At 35.6% G+C, this 23759-nt stretch overlaps 1 protein-coding gene and 1 pseudogene across 1 annotated transcript in view; both read right to left on the minus strand.

Moving 5' to 3' along the window:
* Window positions 1–23759, minus strand: part of TRHDE (thyrotropin releasing hormone degrading enzyme) — a 427626-nt gene that overhangs the window by 277154 nt on the left and 126713 nt on the right. The window lies entirely within an intron of this gene.
* Window positions 13636–15187, minus strand: LOC119542194 (annotated as a pseudogene).

Raw genomic sequence — 23759 nt, forward strand, 5'->3', positions numbered from 1 at the left:
CTATACCCTTTATGATTTTATAGCTATGAATTTTGGCAGCTCAAGTGGTTCCAGAACTTCTTGACTTCTTTAGCAAAAACAATTATTTGGTTACTGTTGTTATTAACCACAACACTAAGTATGGATTATTTATCACAAACCTGTGGTAAGTTTAATTAATTCCCCCCATCAAGGGTATGAGGCAGTAACAAGTTCTTTCCCCTTAGAGTATCTTAAAATGGTTTCTCTCAACAGGTGCCGAAAAAGAAGGAGGATACACAAACTCTAAAATTCTAAAGAAACTGTTGCTTAAAACTGAGACAAGAGAAAAATATTGTTTTTCCATTTATTTCCAATCTTGCTTTATAATGAAAAATCTTTCAAGAGCTTTCCATCAGCTGTCACTAAGTAAGGAATCTTCACTCAAGACAAATTATAGAAACTCAATTGATTTGATAACTTAAAGTACAATTGCTAAACTAAATGGAGCTAACATACATATACACAAACTTGTTAGTGAATTCTTCACTTTCCTATAAGTAAAAATTTTAAAGCATCTAAATATGCTATGGAATGGTAGGCAACTATAAAGGAAAACCAAAGATTGATATTAACTATATCTTGTAGGCATATTTAGTGAGAAATATGCAGGTCACATTAGCTGCAGATCTCAAACCAAACAGAAAAACACAACAGATGCATTACAGCTTTTCAAAAGAAATGATTGAGGGTTTTTCTGGCCAACAAATCAACAACACTTTTTGTGCTACACTGGAAAAGCACTCTCAAAATCTAAGCAAAATAGTTTTAGTCTCATTAACAGCAACGACAAAATGCATATGCAATTGCACTTTTTATCAAAATATCCTAAACCCACAATAAAATCTAATGTAAAACACAAGACCAATATTGACTTCATTTCTCTTACACGAGTGAAGTTTTTATAGTAATTTTAAAAGTTAGTATAAAGTGGATTTTTAGTAAATTTTTAAAGGAATCTGTCTTTTCGTAGGTTTCTTCTCTTTCATTTTAGTTTTAAAGTAGCTATTCTGGGGGAATTACTTGACGCTATGACAAAAGGAATTATGTTCTAGATGAGAATTTAACATTCATTTACTAAATACTTATTGAATGGCTATTAGATGCTAGTTACTTGAGGAAATACAAAGATGAAGAATAAATTTCCTCTTCCCTCAAGAAATTTGGCATTAGAGGAACACAGTATACCAAAATAACAAGGAAATGGTTAGTGACTAATATTTTATTAGAGAAGTATAAACAGATTAGAATTGGGAGGACAGATGAAATTTAGTTAGGGAGGTAAGGGATTTTGATAGCATTTGAGTTCTGCTATACATGCTATACAGCTTCCTATTGCTATAACAAAGGACCACAAATTTAATAGCTTAAAACAAAGCAAATTTATCTTATAGTTCTGAAGGTTAGAAGTCCAACAAAGGTGTCACTGGGCTAAAATGAAGGCACTTCAGGGCTGTGGTCCTTTCTGGAGATTCTAGGACACATTTGTCTCTGCCTTTTTCAGCTTGGAGAGTCTGCCTGCATTCCTTTGCTCATAGCCTTGCTCCTCCATCTTCAAAGCTAGCAAGGTCAGGTCGAGTCTGGCCATTGAATCACTTTGACCTCGGCTTTCATCTCCACATCTCCAGCTCTGATTCTGACTCCTCTTCTGCTTCTTTCTTCCACTTTTAAAGACCCTTGCGATTATATGAAAGCCAAACAAATAACCCAGGATAAGCTCCCATTTAAAAGGCAACGGATCAACAACCTTAATTCCATCTGCAATTTTAATTCCCCTTTGCTGTTTCACACAGCATATTCACAGGTTCCAGAGATTAGGATGTGGACATCTTTGGAGCCCATTTTTCTGTCTACCATGGTCCATAAAGGAGAGTGTCTCTCCCCCTATGGTCTGCAGTACACAGGCCACCTGTATCAGAATCACCTTGATGGCTGTTAAAAATGTTGCTTTCTAAGCCTCACTCAGATACATCAAGAATGGGGACCAGAAAACTCTCACTGCTTTAAAAGTTGAGTAGGATTTTTGACTGGTGCTCTTGAAAGGTGAGAGCATACCAGGTGGAAAGAATGGCTTGAACCTTTGTATAGAAATAGGAAAGTGAAGATTGTGATTATGGGCATGCAAATAGTGTAGTTTTACCTTAGGAAAAACCATGAGGATTCATGAAAAATGAGTTTGGAAATAAGGTTTGGGTCAGAGCCTAAAGAAATCTGAGGGCCATCCTACATAAGTTTAACTTACTTGGAAGGTCAAGAAATCAAAGACATTATAGGAATAGAGCAACCTATTTCTTGGAAACATTTGCTTTCATTCCTTACAGAAATTTGTGGCAAGAAGAGTAAAATGAAAACATACTGTTGTCTTTGAAGATATAACACTGAAATAATACATTTTGTTATTCAGTTATGAAGCCATAAAAAATTACTATTCCTATCTTAATCCATTTCTCTCCATGAATAAATCACTGGCTAGCACTGAAAAGATAGATTGCTAATCAAAATGTTTCAGTCACTTGGCACTGCATATAACCAGAACACAGCATCTTGTCTTTCACTGCTGATGAATATAGACTTGGAAGATTGCATAGGGAATGCAAAGATTAAATGGTAGAAATTGTAATAAATGTTAGCCCTTTTCATTTCAACATGACGCTAACTGCTGGTTAACCAATTTTCAAACTCTTGCCATAGTTTTAAGGTGTACTATAAAATCAGCAAGATTATCATACTCTTGTCACTATTTCTAGGAACCATAAAACCCCAACTGAAAAAGAGACTATTTTTAGAGATAAAAATTTAATATAATATGAGAAATGAATAACATCAGTCCCAGAACATCTTAAAACAATTGCTTCAGGATTGAGAAATAATGGATCGTTGTAGATATGAAAAAGACACAAGACTCTCTATAATAATACATCTATGTCAATATTAAGAAATAAAGGTGGACATGTATATATATCTACTGTCTCCGGATCATAAAATATTTAGCATTCTTTTTTAAACAATATTTCTATTTAATAAAGTATTCAAGTATATACCCATCACATCTCCTACAAAAATGTCCTGGAGCAACGGAGATTTTAAAGATCCTAATCAAACTGTCATTACCATCATAGATGAGTGTAAAAGAGCCCAGATGCACAGCAAGAAAAAGCTTAGAGGATTGCCTAGATTTTCACACCTTGACTACTCACTGTCTAAGAAAAACAAAAGTCAAGCAAGCAAGCAAACAAATCCAAATTGCACAGTGTGGTAGGCTGTATTATCCAAAAATGCCCACAACAATATCTCTTACCCTACAGGCTCTTCCATGCTGTGTTACTGCCAATTCCACTCCTCTTGAATCTGGGCCTGATTTAGAATCTGTTTTATAGCCAGTAGAAGATATCAAAAATAATGCTGTGTGACTTCAGAGACCAGAACAGAAGAAGCCCTGAACTTCCTGCTTTGGATTCTCAGAGTGCTCATTTGGGATGCTACTTCTCAGGTCATTCCTTCTCTGAATGAGTTGTCATGCTGTGAGAAAGCCAAACCACATAGAGAGGCCATGTGTTGATACTCTTGCCACCAATCCCAGGCAAGGACAGACTTCAGTTCCTCTCCCCAAGCATCAGGCATCCAGCACAGATGCCTCCAAATAATCCCCCAGCCACTGGAGAGTCACTCTCAGGCTCAGGATTGCCCAAATGAAGCCACAGGCATCATGGAGCAGATAGCTATCCCCACACAATCCATGAACAGAGCAAAATGGTTGTTGTTTGATACCACTAAGTTTGTTTTGGTTTGTCATGCAGCTATAGATAACTGGAACACACAGCCTAGATTCATATTTGATATATCATGTTCTTTTTCTTTTAGGAAAAGAATCCAACACATGGGAGAGATTCCAACATTTAGAAACCCTGCTACATGTACTAAATTCCACCACCTATAGGCTCAGAGCTATTCCCAGCTCACAGATTAGGTTTGGGAGCCCAGCTTGAGAGTATATTAGGAGTTGTTTCCCCAGTAAAGATTGCGATCTGCTTCCACACATGTGATGTCCCAAAGGTGGAGAGAACCTTAGTACATGTGAAATTGATCTAGAACCTCCCTACATACCTTCAGTATGGCCAATCTGTTTGACTGGCTTAATGTCCTAGTATCTGGTGAAATTAGAAAATCAGAACTCAGTGTGTTTATATGGTACTCCATTTATTTTAACTTTTTAAAAAAGTTTAAAAGAAAACACGTGCACACACACACACACACACACACGACTTTCTCCAGGATTGAATTCTGCTTCTAGGAAATCATTCAGATTCCTTTATGACTGACAACCCCATCTGTTGCAAACAACCATAGTTAATATTACATACTCTATCAGACAGACTCACTGAACAGGGTTCCTGGCTTGGATCAGAAAGGTCCAAAGTCCCTTGGACTTGTTTATGTAAATCACTTGAGCCTTCAAGAAATGAGGCAGATTTTTTGTCCCAAGATTGTTCCCTTAGCTCCTGACCTTCATCCTGTGAAAATTAGGTTACTAAGAGTAGCTTCCAAGACAAGGGATCAAGAACACAAAAGAAGACAAGTGTGTAGTTTCCAAAATTAGGGATAGAAGTCAATGCCACTCTAAAGTTTCTAATCTAGAGCCCTTTAACTGCATTCAAGTTAATTTCAGATCTGATCTTAGAGATGTATAGCAGGCCTGAATCTACAAATGCGGTCCAGTGGCTCTAGCTGTAGGATATAGCAGATGTAGGGGTCAAGAAAAAGATACTGTTTACTAGAAATGATTATTTCCCTTCAGGCTCATGTAGTCTTTTAAATAATGCATTCTATAGTTTGCCCTGTTTTTTGGTTAATTTGTTGGCTCGTGGTTTTTCTAATTTGACTGTACTTCTGTGGAAAATGGCACATTTCTCCATTTCCATTCTTATTTCTCCAGATTCTTCAAAGATTGTCCACAATAGTTTAGCAGCACCTTCTGCAATTCGCTAGGGTAAAATCCATCAGGGTCTGGGAATGAAGTGCAAAGAAACTAACTTTGTTAAGTGGCTACTATCTGCCAAAACCTTTACATGAGTTACCTCCTGTAAACTCAAAACATCTAGGAGGTAGATGTAGTCTTCCTAATCAACAGGTGAGGAAGCTGATATTGGAGAGGTTGAATATTTTGCTCAAATTCTAAAGCAAGAAAATGGCAGAAGCTAAGATTTGAACTCAGCCTGGCCGAGTCTAAAACCCAGGCTCCTTCTATCATGTCTGATTGCCATGAAATTTAAACTCATTTTGAGCAGCTATTTGCTTCCTATAATCTCCTAAATGCCGGATTTCTAATTTTCCTTTATAAATATTTTCTTTGGGTCTGAGAATACTTCTTCTTTATAGAGCAGAGGAAAGAAGAGTTAATGTCAAGAAATATCTCTTTTTCCTGCCATCTGCCCCAAAGGGTAAATCATTTCCTTTCTTTGCAGCTCCAAACATAACTTGCCCTTTTGATTATCATTAGCACCTTTTCCCCTTAAGAAGCCTCACCTCATCCTGAGCTTTATCTTTATTTTTGTAAGTCAATGCCACTCTTTTAATATCAAGGTATAACCTTGGCCAAGTTGCTTAACCTCTCTGAGGTTCAGTTGTCTCTTGGAAATAACAATAGTATCCAACTCAAGGTGTGCTGTGAGATTTAAAACAGGGTGTGGCTGTAGTAAATTTCCAGTAAATGTCATGTATTATTTCTATTGTCATTCTTGGCCATCAACCTCTCTTCTAGATCTTTTCTCTAACAAGTTCACCAGGGAGATGCTTGGGTCAATTTCTTTAAACACTGATTATGTTGTAAGAATCTTATTTGGAGTTATTTTCCATTCCTCTTATTCCATCCACCCATTCCTAAAATCTCCATCGAAGTATTCTACATATTGTTTATCCAATAATTTTGAATTGTGATATGTTCAAATAGCTCCTTTCAGATTAACGCTTGAATTGTACAGCTAGTTTTTCCCAGAGTTCCTTCCTATACCCTTCCCTTTTAGTAGTTAGTATCTCCTGGGCCAGAATTAAGTCAGAGTAACAGTATTTATACTCACTCTGTCTTCCAAGAAAATAAAAGTAGCTTTTGCTTGTCATTATCCTTGTGCTCCCTTAACTACTTTTAAAAATAGAGAATGTTCTCAAGCCTTCTCTTCTTTAGCATTAAAATGCACAGGATGTAGCAATGTTCCTTGAGAACAGGCACAAAAAACAAAATTCTATTATAAACTTTATCACTGACTCAGCATATGATTTGACACTAAAAAAAACAAGACCTATTGATACTTTGTTTCTTCACCTGAAATACTGGGATAATAATGTTTTCCCATCATTGGTGTGAGGATTAATGAGGCAATGTTTGTAAATGCCGCTGATGACAGTTGCTCTATTATCACTTTGATTTTCCCTTAAAAGATGGAGAAAGCAATTCACCCATCTCTCTGGAAAAATTTTAAAAATCCGTTTTATTTACTCTTTGTAACAAAGCTAGAGAAGAAAGAAACAACTGACATGAAAAAATACAGGCTCAAGGATTTTGTACTGCATGTTGTCATCAGAACCATGAAACATATTAGACTTAAGAAAATTTTATGCAATCGACAGCTTTTGAACATTTTAAATATGCATTTACCTAAAAAAGTAAATAAGCAATTTTCTAGTAATATCACATATTTTTCAATCACCCATGAAAATATTTATCTTACATTTTGCCACTAAAATGGAATACAAAAAGAGAAAAATTGAAGTAATAAGAACTTTGAGTCATACTTGAGTAAATGCGGGAATTAAAAGTCACTCATGAAAACCATTCTTGATTCACATCTTTATGCCTCAAAGAAAGTCAGCAAAAACCTCTCTCTGCCAATTGGTTTGATTACAGGAATTAAGAAAGTAGGAATTATGGATAGATTTTAAACTTTAGCATGAATTCTAAAATATCTTTAAAAATAATACCTAGAGTATTTGATAACATAAGATATCCCTGGTTGAATTTATGGTGTCTACTTCCAGACATTTAGCCACCCACAGGTCAAAAAATTAGCAAATGCTATACATACAATTTTCATTTTTTTTACTACATATGACAATTAAAATACACATTGGATTTGCCCATGTAATTGGGAAAGACAAAAAAAAATCTGATAAAGACTAATGAAAATAAGTCAGTAGAGGTAAAAGAAATAATATTTGTGGAGATAGAATCACAATAATCTAGAAATATCTAAGTCTTGTTTATATAATTAGTCATAGGAGGAGAAATGGTTATCTAGGAAATTCAGGAAGTTAACCAGGAAAGAACTTCAATAATAATATAAATTGTAAACACCAAATACAACCTCACAGCTTAGTGATTTTGGAAAACAAATTGTATAAATCTGTCACAGAGGCCTGAGTAAATAAAATTCAGTTTAAAAAAATTACTAAAGCTCCACTCCTCCAGTACTATTTCTTTCTCTGGGAAACAACTTTAAATCAAAAATCATCAGCATTATACTTCATACAGATAGCATCAATTGCGTACAGTAACCCCAGCATGGAAAACACAGTTGTTTCACAGAGACTCAGAAATAGCTTAGCTTACCCCAGACTGCACAGGGCATAAAAGAAAACCAGAGTAATCAAATAATCCAAAACTGATGTAAAATTGTAAGAAGAATAAGAGCCTAATTCTGTAATCTTCATCAAGGCTAAACTCCCCCTGATTCCAATTACATGTCTATTGAGAAAATACAATTGAAATTTAAGACTATCAAAGTCATGTTTCTGCTCCCTTGTGGTTACTACACTTGTCTTTTACAGGTTAGTGGCAGAACCAAAAGAATTAAGAACTAAAAAATAAATTAATGAACTGAAGCTATGATTTTCCAAGTGAGGTCAGTTGAGGGACTGGGCAATGTGAGGCAATGCTGATTACATACAGATATTTCATTTGTATGAAGGAGTTCACCACTAAAAAAGTACAGATGCATGAACAAAAAACAGTAGGAGACCATACCATAGGGGCAGCTGCGCAGAAAGATGTAAGTAAATTCAAATTCTTGTTCAGACCATTATTAATTCTGTGATTTAAATTTTCTGAGTCTTAGGCTCTACATTAAAAATAAAAGCATATTAAGACCTCCTTCATGGAACTGTTATAATAATTAAATATTGTAATATATGTAAAGAGACTAGCAGAGATTAATAAATAAATTATATTCTCTCCCACCCCTACCCCCACACCATTCCAGAAGATACTAAGCAGAGATCAATGAATACATCCTCATGCCTCTACCAAAACTAAACACTATACATATTAAAGACTTAGAAGGAAGCAATTTTACAGCTAGCCATCTCTAGTAGGTTATCATAGTGATTAACAACCTTACTGACAAGATGCATGTCCCCAGTGCTTAAATAACTACAAATTAAGTCACTTTTTTCTTGACCTTATTCAATTACCGTACTCCATTCTTAATTCTAGGCTTCTAGACAGAGGATGTCTTTTAAAATTCATTGCTTTAAAATAAAAACCTATGAATGTCTTTAACCTTTCTTTCTTTGTTCTTTCTTCTAATTCTTTGCAAATGAGCAATTATCTCAGTAGCTAGTAATTAATATCAGGTTAGTTCTGTGGCATGAATTTCATTGCTCTCTCTCTCCCTCTCCATTAGTCTTTCAAACTTGTTCAAAGCTGTGCATGGGCTCTGATCCCCCACTAATTTATAAAGTAACCGGTTTCAGTTTTCCTTTAAAACTCCTAAATCCAAATTTGAGCCTTACTTTGTCACTGGTTTGTCATAATCTGTGTTAAAATCATGCAATTATTCATTTCCTTCTGTATAAAATACCACACAAAGCAACATAACCATGACTATAAAATACCAAACCAAGCAACCTAACTGTGCAAGACAATGGCAATTCTTACCCAGAACACAAACACAAGTAAGCGCAAGAGAATCTGTTCCATCAAAAGTCTCCTAGAGGTAGCTAGGTAATTACCAAAATTAGTATCTTTACAGAAACACATATTTTATAGAGTGTTGATTTTAAAATTTGACCCTGGACACTTAAATAGTTTTTCATAATTAGAAACTTTCCTTGGCATTTCCTTCAGGTCTTCCCACAGCAACTCACAATCCATTTGCAGAAGTATAATAAAAACACAAAAGAAGAATCAGGCCACAGCTGTTTCTATGGGGGATAAAAAGATTTAAAAAAAAAAACAGGGTTAACTATTTTGGATAGAAATAAAAAACTAACACACATAAAAACAAAAATCATTATGCTGGAGAATTTCCTTGTACCCAAAATAGTACTGACACTTATGTGGATTTTCCTTCCTAACAGTGTCTTCTTTTATTATTAATTATGAGATAACATATATACAAGGTGCATGGAATATAAATGTAATCTTAAAATACAATATACTGCAAGCCCCCCAATTAACAACCATACAGGTCAAGAAATAGAACTTAACCAACCACTCCATAAGCCCCCAACCACACCACCCTGATCACCACACACTTCTTACTTAGAGGTGAACACAATCCTGATTTTTGTGATAATCATTTCCTTACTTTTCTTCAGAGTTTTTTCACCTAGATATGTATCCAAAAACAATATACAATACCCCAGTTTTCCTGCTTGCTAATTTCATATAAATGCAATCATTATTTGGGAAATTGCAACATCTGCTCTAAGTTATCTTTTGAGATTCATACATTTTGTAAATAGAGTTTATTCATTTTCATGGCTGTTTAGTTGTTCATTGTATAACTATACCATTCTACTGTTGATCGAGTTCTTTCTGGTGTTTGGCTACTATAAACAGTGCTTCTGTGAACATACTTGTCTACGTGTCTTGAAGAAGCAAATGTGCAAGAGTATCTCAAGAGTACCAACTTCAACTTTACTAGATAATATCAAATATTTCTAAAATGGTAAATGAATTTACACTTCTATCAGCAGTAAGATCTGTGCTGATAATTTTTTTGTCCAATGAATGGGAATATAGTATTTCATTGTTTCATTTTACATTTATCTATTAATAAAGTTGGTAACCCTTTCATAGATTTATTTACCATTTGGGTTTCCCCTTTTGCAATGTGCCTTTTGTCCATTATACTATCAGGTTGTCCCTTTTACTTACTGATTTGTTGTTTTCAATATATCCTGGTAATTAGTCTTCTTATTGGTTACACAGATTGTTACTATCTTCTTCAACTGTGTAACTTGTGTTACCATGCTCTTAACAGGATCTTTTCATGAATGGACATGGCTAATTTTAATGAAATCAATATGTCAATCTTTTCCTTTTGAGTACTGATTTTTATATCTTGTATAAGAAACCTTGAAGCCGTGAAGATATTCCCCTATATTATCTTCTAGACCTGTACATTTTGCCCTTCACATTTAGTTCTTTAATCTGCATGGGATCATTTTTACATGGTGTAAGGCAGGAGTCAAGTTTAATTTTTTTTTATTTGGATGCCTAAATGGTCCAGCACTATTTATTAAAACGTCTGTTCCTTTCACACTGATTTGAAGAGCTATCACTTTCACATATCAAATGTCCATAAACAAGTGGGTTTCTTCTTGGGCTCTCTACTCTATTCCTTTGTTCTATTTGTCTGGCCCCATGATATTGTCTTAGTTGCAAAGCTTTAAGATATGTCTTGATACCTGGTAGGGCAATTTACCACACCTACTTTTCCAATCATTTCTCGACTCTTATTGACACTTTGAACTTCCATATGATTTTTGAACCTGCTTGTTGCATTGCACAAAAGAAGATTAGGATTTAGTTTGTAATTCATTTAATCTGCAGATCAATTGGGACAGTATTGACATTTTTATACTTTGAGTCTTCCAATCTATTAATTTTTGTTAATATACATTTAGGTCATTTTTAATATAAATTTTTATATTTTTTCACAGAATTTTTATGCATTTTTGTTAGATTTATTCCTGGGTACTTCATATTTTTACACTAGGGCAAAATGTGTATTATTTCATTTTACCTGTTACGTTGCTGGTATATAGAAATGCAATTTATTATTGTATATGAATGTGTAGCTAGAAACCTTATTAAACTCTTATTAATCATTAACCATAACAATTGATCTATAGAAGTTCTTGGGTTTTCCATATATACAATTGTATCATCTGTAAACAATGGCAATTTTGTATTTTGCTTTTGATCCTCACATCTTTTGTTAATATTCCTGCCTTACTAAATTGTCTAAGGCTTCCAGTTTGATGTTGAAGTGGTGAACAGACAGCCAGCATAACTGCCTGATTCTTGATCCAAAATAGAGAATTTTCATTGTTTTATCATTAAGTTTGATTCACTGTAAAATGATTTTAAATAACTTTTTATCATACTAAGGAAGTTGATCCTAGTTTGTTATGAATTTTGAGACACTTTGACCAAATATTTCTTCTGCATTATTGAAATGAGCATACATTCTCTCCTATATTCTTTTTTTATCTTGAAATAATCTTTAATATTTTAAAATTTAGTGCACACAAAACATGTTTTAGCAGTATAAGAATAAAAATGTGTGTATGATGTTTAATAAAATTTACATTACAAAACAAGACAATGTTAAGAAAAGCTCAAAAGAAGAAGTAAACATTTAAGTAAAAAAACAAATAAACACGCTAAGGGATAGGACTAAAAAAATCTTAATAAATGTAGTTGCGTAAGTCCAGACTTGAGATGTTCAGATTTATTTTGCCACTTAAAAACAACAACAACAACAAAAAGAACATAATGCCCTTCATTTTAAATGCATTTAAAAATATTTGCACATTGTTTTTCTGGGGGCAAGTGCAGCATAAACAACTATATGCAAGGATACCAGCTGGATTCCAATATGAAAATCAAGAAGTGCACCACCTGGTCTTCCTGTTAAGTATACAAGAAAAAAATTTTGCTATATATTACCTGCCTATTGTCAGACCCTTCCTACTTCCCATGTCCCAAAGTGAGCACAGTTGAAAACATACCTTACTTCAGCTTAAGAGAAAATGAAAGCAAAAGTCTCCAGCACCTTATGTTCTCTAAGCATAGGAAAATATGGACATAACAGAAATACTGGAAGAGAAAAAGCCTGGATAAGACCAATGATGTGCTTTTCAATAAGATTCCATTTACACAGCTGAGTAAATAGATAGAATGGCTGATTTAGGCATTGGTTGCTGTAAGAAAAAAAACGACATTCAGAATTTCCTCAAATTTTGGCAGTCCTCCAAATGTAAAGATTAGAGATAATTTATTCACACAATCATTTCCTAGAACTTTATAAAATAATTAAGCAACACCATAACAGTGGAAATAGTGGTAAGGAAAAGAAGTTGGGGAAGAAAGGAACACTTTTTCACTTCCTAAACCCTGCCCCCTACCCTCAATTACTAAGGTTCAATGAGTCCTTAGAAAGCAAAACAATAAAAAATATATTTTATGCAAATAAAGTACTTTCCAGATTGAGTACACCCAAATTGTACTGCTTCCCTTAACATTTCAAAAGTAGTACATAATTCCAGGACAAGCAGGTTTCTCTAAAACTCACCCAGCTTTGCAAAGCCTGATTTACTGCTCAAGCTTGGCAAAGATACACGTAGAAGAGCATCTTGATCACAAAGGGGTAAGGATTTAATCAGCACAAAAGGCATTTGCTGGTTAAGTTATATGCTTAAGAAATCCAAAGTTCAACTGTTTCTTTTTTTTCAGATGTGAACTTCACTGAGAAGGAGATCTCCTCGAGACATCTCATTTTCTTGTTAACTTTCCTGCTGCTTCTTATAAGTAAAACAATTCTAGTTCTGCCTTACATAAAAATATTAAAATCTTATATAAATTTTATCAATAGCCTTAGAAATGCAAGGACATTTACTAAAATATTTGTGCAAAAATTGTTTCCCTCCAAGAGCAGGTTAAGTTGCATGAAAAAACCAATTTCTAGAATAAAATTTTAGAAGGGATTTGTTTAAACAAACAAGGGAGGTCTTATCTAAAATTTGTATACAGCTTTAAATGTACTTAATATATTTAAATTTTAAACAAATACTGACAACTGATATTATAAAAGGTAATTTGGTATATTTGTGAAATCTAAGGACTTAGTAGGTAAGTTTCTAGTACACATTAATAAAATGTCATTGTACATTTCAAATACAATTATGCTTACTTCACATCATTGATTCAGAATGTCCATCCCTTGGTTGTTCTTACAACCTACAACCCTTTAAGAAGTTGTACCAAAGTTAAAAAATCATTAGATTTGATAGTGATAAGTCAGGAGATTCAACTCCTTAAGGACTGAATGAATAAATCAGATATAAATGCTTAAGAAAACATTGATAATTAATTACAAATTGCAGGCTGTTCATCAAAAATGTCTCTTTTGAACTTGAAAATGATGTACAAGTAGGGTTTACATAATGTGAATGTCTTCTCTAACACTAATATAACAAGTTACACAGACTCAGGCTAACACTGCACCTCGGACAGACAGTACTGAGAATGTGCTGCATCTCTAATGCTGTTGATGGGAAGGGACAGGGTACCCAAGTGCTAGGTTTCCAATTCTCTTATCCAATGTCAGTTTCTCTTTAATTAGTAGGAAATGAAGCTTCTGCCTTCCCCATGGCTTCCTCATTGAAGAGCAGCTTTTGAAGTATGTTTGCATAAAATGGTCCATACACTTGTTTGTTGAGATTCACAATGATTGCATGTTGAGATCCCAGCACTTCTAGCTCCTGATGAATGACAGCAAGTACTCCTGATATGGGAGGCATGCATTTTTGAGGGTTTGGAAGACAAAGTAGGCTTTTCATGTACATCTGGATTCATTTATCAATCAAGAATGAGATAGGATTGTTCTCCTCTTCAATGCCTGAAAACTGACCTACAAGATTAGTTTGAACCTCAGCATTTAATGTGGATAAACCTCTCTCCATCAGGGTCTTCTTAACCTCAACACAAGTCTGAACACCAATAGAATTCAGGACTTCCTTCAAGTTAAATGTCTCTTTGTTTCAAGTAGAACAGCTGAAATCCTTTTTAACCTGTTTGCAAGCTCAGGTAGGCCTTCTGTGATAGCACCCACCATGTTGTTGGTAATTAGGGACAGGCAGGCAATAATTTTCAATTGATTCAGTTTTTCTCTCAGTTCCTGAAGACGTGCTCCAACTGTCATGAGTGTCTCTGGTAATTCTTTTTTCTGGTAATCTCACTGTAATAGTTTCAAGTAACCGTTATTTAGCACCATTGTAGGGCTCAGACTTGGCTTGGAACTACTTTCCGCTCCACGAGTTAAAGCGGTCTCAGAAAGAGAAAGTAATTCTTCATTCACAGATTCCTTTATCCATTCTTTAGTTTGATCAAGAGCACTTGGAGTTTATTCTAAAATCTCCTGGAATTTAGTTCGTTCATAATCCACCAGCTGGCGTTGAAAATGCTAAGACTCCTAATTGTAAAATTGACCACGTCCATTTTCATGAGGTCCAGGATATGAAATATTTGTCTCAGCATTTCCACGATGTTGCCGGTCACCTTTAACCCACTGATGTTGTCATTGCGCACCACCAGAGCACACAGCTTTCCCATTGTGCTGATGACATAATTGGCCAGGCCTTGGATGTCAACAGCACCGTGCTCAGCCTGCTGCCTAATGAGGTTGGTGTCCAAAACTTCGCAGATCTAGTTGGGAAGTCGGTTCCACTCAGGCGTCAAAAAGGAGAGAAGAATCTCTCTGATTTCTTCAAACAGTTTGATGGCATGTCCATACTCAGGAGGCTCTGCATTTAGCTCTGACTCCAAGACTTCCCAGAAGGCCTGGTGAACAATGTGCTGCACTGCACCAGCCAAACTGTTCTCAGGGACAGCATCTTGTTTCAACAGAAAGTTCTCGTTTACAGTAATTTCGTGAGCAAGAGTCATATTTGGTAAGTTCCTTGTGGCAGCCATCACTTCGTCAAATGTTACAACTCTGGGAGGGCTTGCTGAAGCAGGAGAACTGGATTTGCTGGAGGAGTCACTGGTAAAGCTCTGCCTGGAGCACTCATAGTCACTGAGTGAAGCCATGCTTTCGGAAAACCGGGAAGGGTCTGAATCGCTCGACAGGTCCTCACCCACACACTGCTTCTTGCCATTGAAAGGCATTTTGTTTCACCTGAGTGTGGATAAAGAGCTAGCACACACACATACACACATCCTCTCTCTTTTGCTTTCTCTCTCTCTCTCTTTCTATCCCCTTCCGGAGTTGCTAAAACATGCTGGGAGCCGGCGATCCCCTCTCCAGGGATAGGTACGCACCGGGTCCCGCGCCGAGACAGGCGAGAAGAAAGGCAACTGAGGGACCTCGGTTCGGGGGGTGGCTCTGGATTGTCCCCTCACCAAACACAGCACGATCACCACAAAAACTCACCAGCTCAAGCAACCCCCCCCCCCCATATTCTTTTAATGAATTGGTTTACATCGATTGATTTTCAAATGTTCAACCAATCTTGCATTTCTGGAATAAATTCAACTTTGCAATGAAGTGTTGTACATTTACATTTGCCATTTTTTTTGGTATAAAATGTTTGCATTTATGTTAATAGATGAGAAAGACCTGTAACTTTCCTTTTCCGTAATAGTCATACCAGGCTCTGATATTCATATTACGCTGGCTTTTTAGAATGAATTAGAGAGCATACTTTCTTTTCTATTTTCTATTGACTTTTTAAATTTGTGCAAAATTGGCATCATTCCATCTTTTTACTATTTGGTAAACTATGGAAGAATTCAATAGTACAGCCAACTAAACACAGAGTATTTTAACAGATATGATTTATTACATAGTTAAAGGATTTCTGATAATTTTCTGTCTCTTCTCTTGTCAACGTTAGTAAGTTAGTTTTGTAGGAATTTGTGCCTTTTACTAAACTTTTGAAACTATTTGCATAAAATATATTTAAAAAGCTCATATTATTTTTTTTAATATACACAGAATCTGTGGTGATAACCATTTTTATTCCTTACACTGATTATTTATACATTATCATTTTTATTCCTTGATTAATCTCACCAAACATTTATAAATTTTATTATTCCTTTCAAAAAAGCAACTTTTGACTTTGTTGATCTCCTCTTCTGGACTGCTTGAGTTATTTGATTTATGCCCTGTTTCTGGACAATGCAAGACCTTAGAACACTTTAACTCCATTTATTCCCCTCACAAAATGTTACCATCACCAACTATTTTGTTTCTATTTTAAACTCCATAATTTGTTATTGTTGTTGTTTTAAACAATTACCGTTAATACACATTTTCCTACCTATTGAGCCAGTTGTGTTCCTTGTCATCGCATCTTGCTTTCCAAAACTTTCCATCTGGGGTCATTTTCCTTCCACCTGAATGACATCTTGATTGATAATTTAGTCCAAATTTTGTTGCAATAACAAATGACTCCAAAATCTTCTTGGCTTACAAGAGAGGTTTATTTCTCTCTCATATTTATGTCTATGGTCAATCAGCTGCAGCTTTCATCAACATACTTTTCATTCCAGGAACAAAGCTGAAAGAGTAGCCCCTATCTGAGACACTGGTTGTAAAACTTCAGTGCAGAAGGGTCATGTGTCACTTCCACCCACATTTTATTGGCCAATAAAGTGATACTGTCAAATCTGATGTCAGAGGTTCATGAGGTTCCTATTAGAAAGAGTCAGAAAACCTTTTGACATTAATAAAATCTACCCTACCATCGATGGTATTTCCATTAGACAGGGCCTTCTAATGACAGACTCAGTAATTTCTTGTGCTGAAAAAAAAAATGTATTTTATTTACTAACATTCTTCAAAGATAGCCACCCCGAGAATGTAATTCTCTGGGTATTTCTCCTTTCAGCAAAACAATGATTTCATTCCACTTATTTCTGATTCCATTGTTACTACTAAGAAATTAGCTGTCAGTCTAACTACTAATACTTTAAGATAATCCGTCTTTTATCTCTGGCTGCTTTAAAGATCTTAATTTGTATTTGGTATACTGTACTCTCACTATGAACCATACTCTGCTTTAGTCAGCCTCAAGGCAACATCCCTCAAAGTCCTTGAGAAATAGGCCATTTTAATTCTAATTCACCCTCATCCTTTGGGGTTCCCAGCGCTGAGTGGAGTGCTGGCTATTAGACTCTCCATCATAAACGGGCTCTATGTTTGTTTTGTGCCTAACTCATCCCACTTGCACTCAAGTTCAACTTCTTTGCTAAACATCCTCAGAGGAAAGTGAGATTCAATATACTCTTTTCACCTTCTGGTTCCAGCTTCTATTTATATTTTAACTCAGTAGATTTTGCTATTTTCTTAGATCTTTGGTGCTCTCAGTGAGGTTTTTTTTCTATTTTATGTAGTATTTTTAGTTGATGTTTTTATTCTAGTGGAAGGGTTGGTCCAAATAACCTATCCCACTGTGTTTCTAGAAATAGAATTGCCTAAATGGATCTTTATCTAAAATTATCTACTTATTTCATTGATGGTTTTATAATTAGTACATGTGAATTGTGAACAAAGCAAAAATTAGCTTTTGTCTTCCATGTTTGCTTTCTGCTTTATTCAATGGAAGAAATCTTCTGCCCTGGATGAAAACTCTAATGGATCTCATACTTTGAATTTCCAGCCCTAGATAACAATAATTTTTAAACCTCACTTACCATTAAATTTTCACTTCCTTCTACCCATCCCCTGCCAACTTTGGTCTGCTTTAATCTGGAAGCTTCTATATTAAAAGGGATATTGATCCTTTTGCTCTTCTATTCTACTCTACTCTCCCTCTACTCAAGTTCTTCCCCATTCACTAGTTGATATTTAGTCCCTCTCAGGATCAAAGTTACATGTGGCAGTCATGGAGATGGAGGCACAAGAGTTAAGGGAACAAGAAAGTGCTTATTTAGATGGATATCTCTAGGCTTTCTGAACCTGGAAAAGGATAAAAGCTTACTCTCATTGGGTGCTTTGTGGGCTCAGTGGATGTTCCCTGTTAGGTTCATGAATTTCTATTCCTGGTGGACATTTGAGATGCCTTCCCTAAGCCCCGAACAAGTGGTTCATCTCCAGCCTCTTTCTACCAAGGGAAACCACTGGGCAAGACCTCAAATGATTCCTCACTGTTCTCTCGTGCAGCCCACATCTGGTCTATCGGAAATGCTCCACATCCCTTGCCCCGACAAAAGATGGAAGTTTGTGCAAACACTTCAGTGCTCCCTTACCTTTGTCAAAACTTTGTATCAACTTTGTATCCCTTCCAGGTTTGTCCCACAGGAGTCAGACCTGTCTAAAGTCCTAAAATCGGCTTTAGTTTGCTTAGATGTGTATTGGACATGAGTCCTCTATAGCTTCCAACTTCAGGAAACACATTTAAAGCTGTCTGAGTTGTCTCACTAAAGCTTGAGGGAAGAGAGCAGATCATCTCACTCTCAAAGGGAGTAGAATGGAGACTCAACACATACACCTCTCTGGAAAGAAATCTCTTTGACAATCCACCCTCCCAAGTCTCCTCTGACTCTTTAAGATCTTGATCTTACTTAGGAGTCCAAGAGTCACGGAACAGCTTGTCATTCATTTTCTGTAAATTGTGCATGAGGGGGTGGGGAACTGTTGTACACTTACCTGACACCTCTTATCTACTGTTTTTACACTTTAGGCAAAAACACAGTATGCTGTACTCTTGAGTGTCATTTGCCATCATCAGAAACAAATGATTAAAATGTACTTTAAGTATTTTTAACACCACATTTAGTCATAATCTATGTGCTGCTTGTGATGAGATGTCTGATATCTATTTTCTCCATTTCTTTTAAAATTAAAAAATAAAAGATATAAGTAAAACAACATGATATAGTCAATTGTAATGGATTGTCATAATTGGAAAATTCCTAAGCTACAAAAAAATTCAAACTCTAGTTGTGAAAATGAAGGCAATAAATATATATCTTGTGAAGAAAGAAGGCAAAAAAGAGGTTTAGAGCTTTCTAAAAGAACAAAGAGTGTTTTAACAGTAATTAGAAGTAGCTATTTAGTCTCCCTCAGGAGCAGAAAAATTCACCATCACTAAAGACATCTAGGTACACTTCCACACATTTCCTATTAATATAGCTGATACCTACCAGTAAAAACACTATTGCCTCAAAAAGTGGAATGCTGCCTACCTGAAGGTAAATCTGAATATCCTGGCCACTGCTTGGAAGCAGTAATATTACAGGCTAAGAGCTCTTTGCTGGACTTTGTTGGACTTCCACTGAGAGCCTCAATGGAAACAATAATCTGTTGACATTATATAGAGCACTATACAATGCCCTGGGTAGCCCTGATTCTCATAAATCAAAAGGTCTACTTGAATGCAAATGATCTATTTTGGTGAGGGCAATCCTGCTCAGAATCAGATTTGTCATGGCATATTCCTTTAATCCTTAGCAGTATGAGTTCTGTAAACACAGTATTTGGAATAATATAACATTATTTTATACAGAAGCTTTCAGAGTCCTGCATCCCTGAATGCTTTCAGTAAAACAGCCAAGTTACTTACTTAAGCTTCTCTCTTTTTCCCCTTAGGCAGAAAAAAAGCAAAAGTCCCATGGGCCAGTGAGCAAAGAAATATTTGAATATTGGGGGAGGTTAATGAGACAAAGAAAGAGCTGTTCCAATTGGCAAGCCCAACAAAGCAAAGGTTTGTGCAAAGGTAATAGTGACATGAAATGACTATCTATTTGATACTTAGACCCCAGAATCTTACCCTCAATAACTGCTCCATGTTCATAAAACTGTCAATTTGCTTGCAAATATAATCCCCATGAATTGATTTTATGTTTTCCTTTACACTGACCAAGCATTCACCATTTTAGAAACATTGTATAGGAGAGGTTTTAGATCAATCTCCATAAAACCTCTCTGAATTAGCCAAGTGTGTTTTGTTTTTTGTTTGTTGTTGTTGTTGCTTATATTTTGTTTGTTGGGGTCTTTTGGTTCTTGCTCATTTCATTTTTAATTTTCCCTTCTGTGGCCCAAACACTTGGAAAACAAATGTGAGAAAAGACTTTGAAGAGAGAAAGAGCCAAATAGCAGAAGACTTCAACAAGATATGCCTATGATAAGTGATGACTTTGGGAAAAAGTATATAATTAGAAATTAATCAAATATCAGAGACCAGAGTTACCAATGTACAAATAGAGAATTAAATCATGATAGAGAAGATAGAGAACCATTGAAGAGAGTAGAGACATCTCAAATACAGCAACAATAGTGATCTATGGAAAGGTCTCTGAAGTAAACAAAGACAGACAAGTTAAATATAAATTCTAAAAGTCAATGAAGAAAACATTAAACATCATCTCCAAGAGGCTTTCCATGACCTGTCCCCATCTCTCCTCCAAATAGAATTGTTATGGTGGCCTGGATTGCTGCTCTGCCATATATACCCTCCTATCATTCTCCTCCCTGTCTCAATTTTGTCTTTTGTAAACAGAGCTAATGATACCATAAGGATCCAACAGAATAACTCCTAAAAGCACCTAGAAAGTGCTTTAAACATAGTGGATACTCGATAAATGATTATTGGCATTATATTCATTTTTTACTTGGATCTATCTCCCGTTTTGCATTCTTCTTGAAGAATTTATCATAGATACTGATAATTAAGCATTTATTATACACTAGTCACTGGTCTAGGTGTCTCAATATAGAAACTATCATTATCCTTATCTTACAGACAATAATACGATAAGTAACTTGGCCAAGGTCACCTATCTGGGAAGTGGCAGTGGTAGGACTTGTAACTCAGGCAGCCTGGCTCATAACTTGTACATAACACAGACTGAGTCCTGATACTAGAGACACACACACACACACACACACACACACACACACAAACACACACACACTTTTGTTTGTGTGCATTCTACTTAGCCACAATGAACCCAGACCTCAATGTCCAAGTCAACTTGATCTCCTCAACATTTTCATTTCTACCCATAGTCTAAATTAGAAATACCCACTAAAACCACTCCATTCCAAATCCCAGTGCTCTGATCTGATCTGGTTTCTGTCCTGTTGGATTATGCCTTTCTGACTATCCTCCTCTGATAAAAGTCTTGTTTGGACTTCCTGGCTGACATTCTATTTTGGCTTCATTCTGGACTTTGGGTTATCCTTTGGATTCAAACTCTGCTGCCTTTGGAGCAGGCTGCCCTACTCCTGCATCTAATCCAAGTCCCTGGGAAGCCACTCGAGGCCCTTATTTGGAATCCATCTTTCCATGAAGGCAAGTATGAATATTTACAATTGGTCCAATTTGGGATTGAATCTCAGTGATCATGAGCAAATTTTTAATCTTTCTGAGCCTCAGTTTCCTTATTGGAAATATGTGGGAAATATTATGACCTGCCTCAAAGGCTTGCAGTGAGGACGGAATGAAATAATATACTTAAGGCATTTAGAATGGTGATTGGTACATAGCAAACAACGCAAAGATGTACTGAGTGAATGAAGGTTGGATAACAGGAGAATCCAGTCTGCTTTCATTATTTTGTCTGCCTGAATATCCTTCCTATTCTTCACTTCACTTCCCCTTCATACTTCAAGACTCAGCTCAGTTATCATCTCTTCAAGGAAGTGGCCTCCTTTGTGCTCTCACAACAATCTGAAAAACCTTTTATGTTAGTCCTTGCCACATTGTATCATGTGTTTCTTGTGTAAACCCCTAGACCGTCAGTGTCCTGACAGGCTGGTGTGTGCACGTGTATGCCAGTGTGTTTGGGATGACTATGTATTGTTCACCTCTGTTTCCCCAACGTGCCTCATAGGCACCAGCTTTTTCTAAGCTTAATTGAACTAAGTATATGATCTTTTGACAGCGTCTCCTAATGAGAAGGTGGTAACTGGCTAAACAATGAGGTTGATTGAACAAAGGGTCTTTAGTGAGGAAGCAATCATCAGCTTATAACTGCTTGTCAGCACCAAGGCAGAATGAAGGAATACTGTACATTCACCTTGTCAGAATTAGGCCGTCTCCCCAACACGGGCTCACTGCCTTTTAACCTAGGAACCAAAGGATGAAACAGGCACGCCCTACTGAGAGAGAGCCAGTGGGGCTATTTCAGAAGAAAGGTAACAATTTCACAACTGGGATGGAACATGTTCAGGAAATAGCAGGGGAACATCAAAAGCAGTGAGTATAGTAGAATTCAGTCAAGAAAATCAGTAAATGTAACTAGTTTAACCTTAATTCAAATCCACTGCTTTATCCCTGAATAACACATCATAACGTGTCCAACATACTGAAACAGAGAACAAGATGTTATGCATCCCAATAATTTTGCTTATTAGCTTATCCTCATTTGTAAAGGCAAACACTCCCTACCCCTCAGGCTTTACTATTCCCTTTGCAAATGTTGGTGGTCCACTCTTGCTCATCTATTTCTATTCTTCCAATGAAACTTTAAGGATATTTTGTTTAGTTTCAAACATTATTATAAGAATATATAGAGCTATTCAAGTAGCTTTTTTAAAAATGACACTCCATTCAGGGTTCAAATATTTATTATTAATGATATTCCTAAGTATTTTATAAGACCTGTTGTTGCTATGAACTTAATTGTTCTTTGTTACATTTTTAAATGATACAATTGTCAACATAAAAAAAAGACTGATTTTTATGTTTGTATAATGGTTAACTTCAGACTCCGGAGCTCACTGCATGAATTTGAACCCTATACTCCTCCACCTGCTTCAAGTGTGACCTTAGATAAGTCACTTGACATTATTAAGGCTCAGTTTCTTCATCTGTAAAATGAGGAGAATGATTGTACTTACTGTATAAGGATGTCAACTTAGAATGGATAAAATGTTTAGAAAACAACTTGTGTATGGCAAGTCCTCAATGAGCTTTAACTATTGTTGCTGCTGTTGTTTGTATTAGGTACGTATTAGTTTCCTAATGAGAAATTGTAAAAGTGGGAACTGTTAAGGGAGTCTGCCTTAAAAAATGACAAATGACCACCCAAAATCAAAATTTCTCTTAAAAATAAAGGAAATGCCTAAAAATCATTTCTGGTTGTTACATCCCACCAAGTATTAGTCATTTATAAACCAAATGAAGCAGAATATTACAATGTTAAGCACAGAATAAAAGAATAGAAAAATGGCTGAATAGGACTTCTTAAAAGATTTTCTCATAAAGAATTGCCTAAACACTACTTAACAGATTAAAGTGTGTCTAACTCAACTGAACACAAAATATAATAATTAAAGAGAGAAATTATTTTAGCCCATTAATGTTCTTCTTTTCCAATTGAAATTACTTCTTTAAGTAAAGAAATGAAATGTTCTACATAAAAGGATGCAAGAGCATTACTCAATGTGCAAAGTGCTTTGCTAATCATAGCACTGCTAATTAAGATAATTTTTTCTCAAATTTGAATAGCATACAATGTACTATGAAATCAAAATGTGTAATTTAGCAAAATATATGTAACTTAGAATTCTGTCTTAATATGGCTTATTTAAAATCTTCTCTGTTTATTAGGGATATGGTTTACTTAAGATACTTATAAATATATGCCAACACCTTAAAAGGTTTTTTTGACATCTCTACAAAAGTCCTCACTTTTCCAAGGTCTAAGAATATACAATACTTGTTAAATGGACACTTCCTCGATGCACAGCTGCTAACTTTAATAACAAACACCTGTTTAAGCTGAG

This window comes from Choloepus didactylus, chromosome 8, assembly GCF_015220235.1.
Source record: "Choloepus didactylus isolate mChoDid1 chromosome 8, mChoDid1.pri, whole genome shotgun sequence".
Taxonomy (NCBI): domain Eukaryota; kingdom Metazoa; phylum Chordata; class Mammalia; order Pilosa; family Megalonychidae; genus Choloepus; species Choloepus didactylus.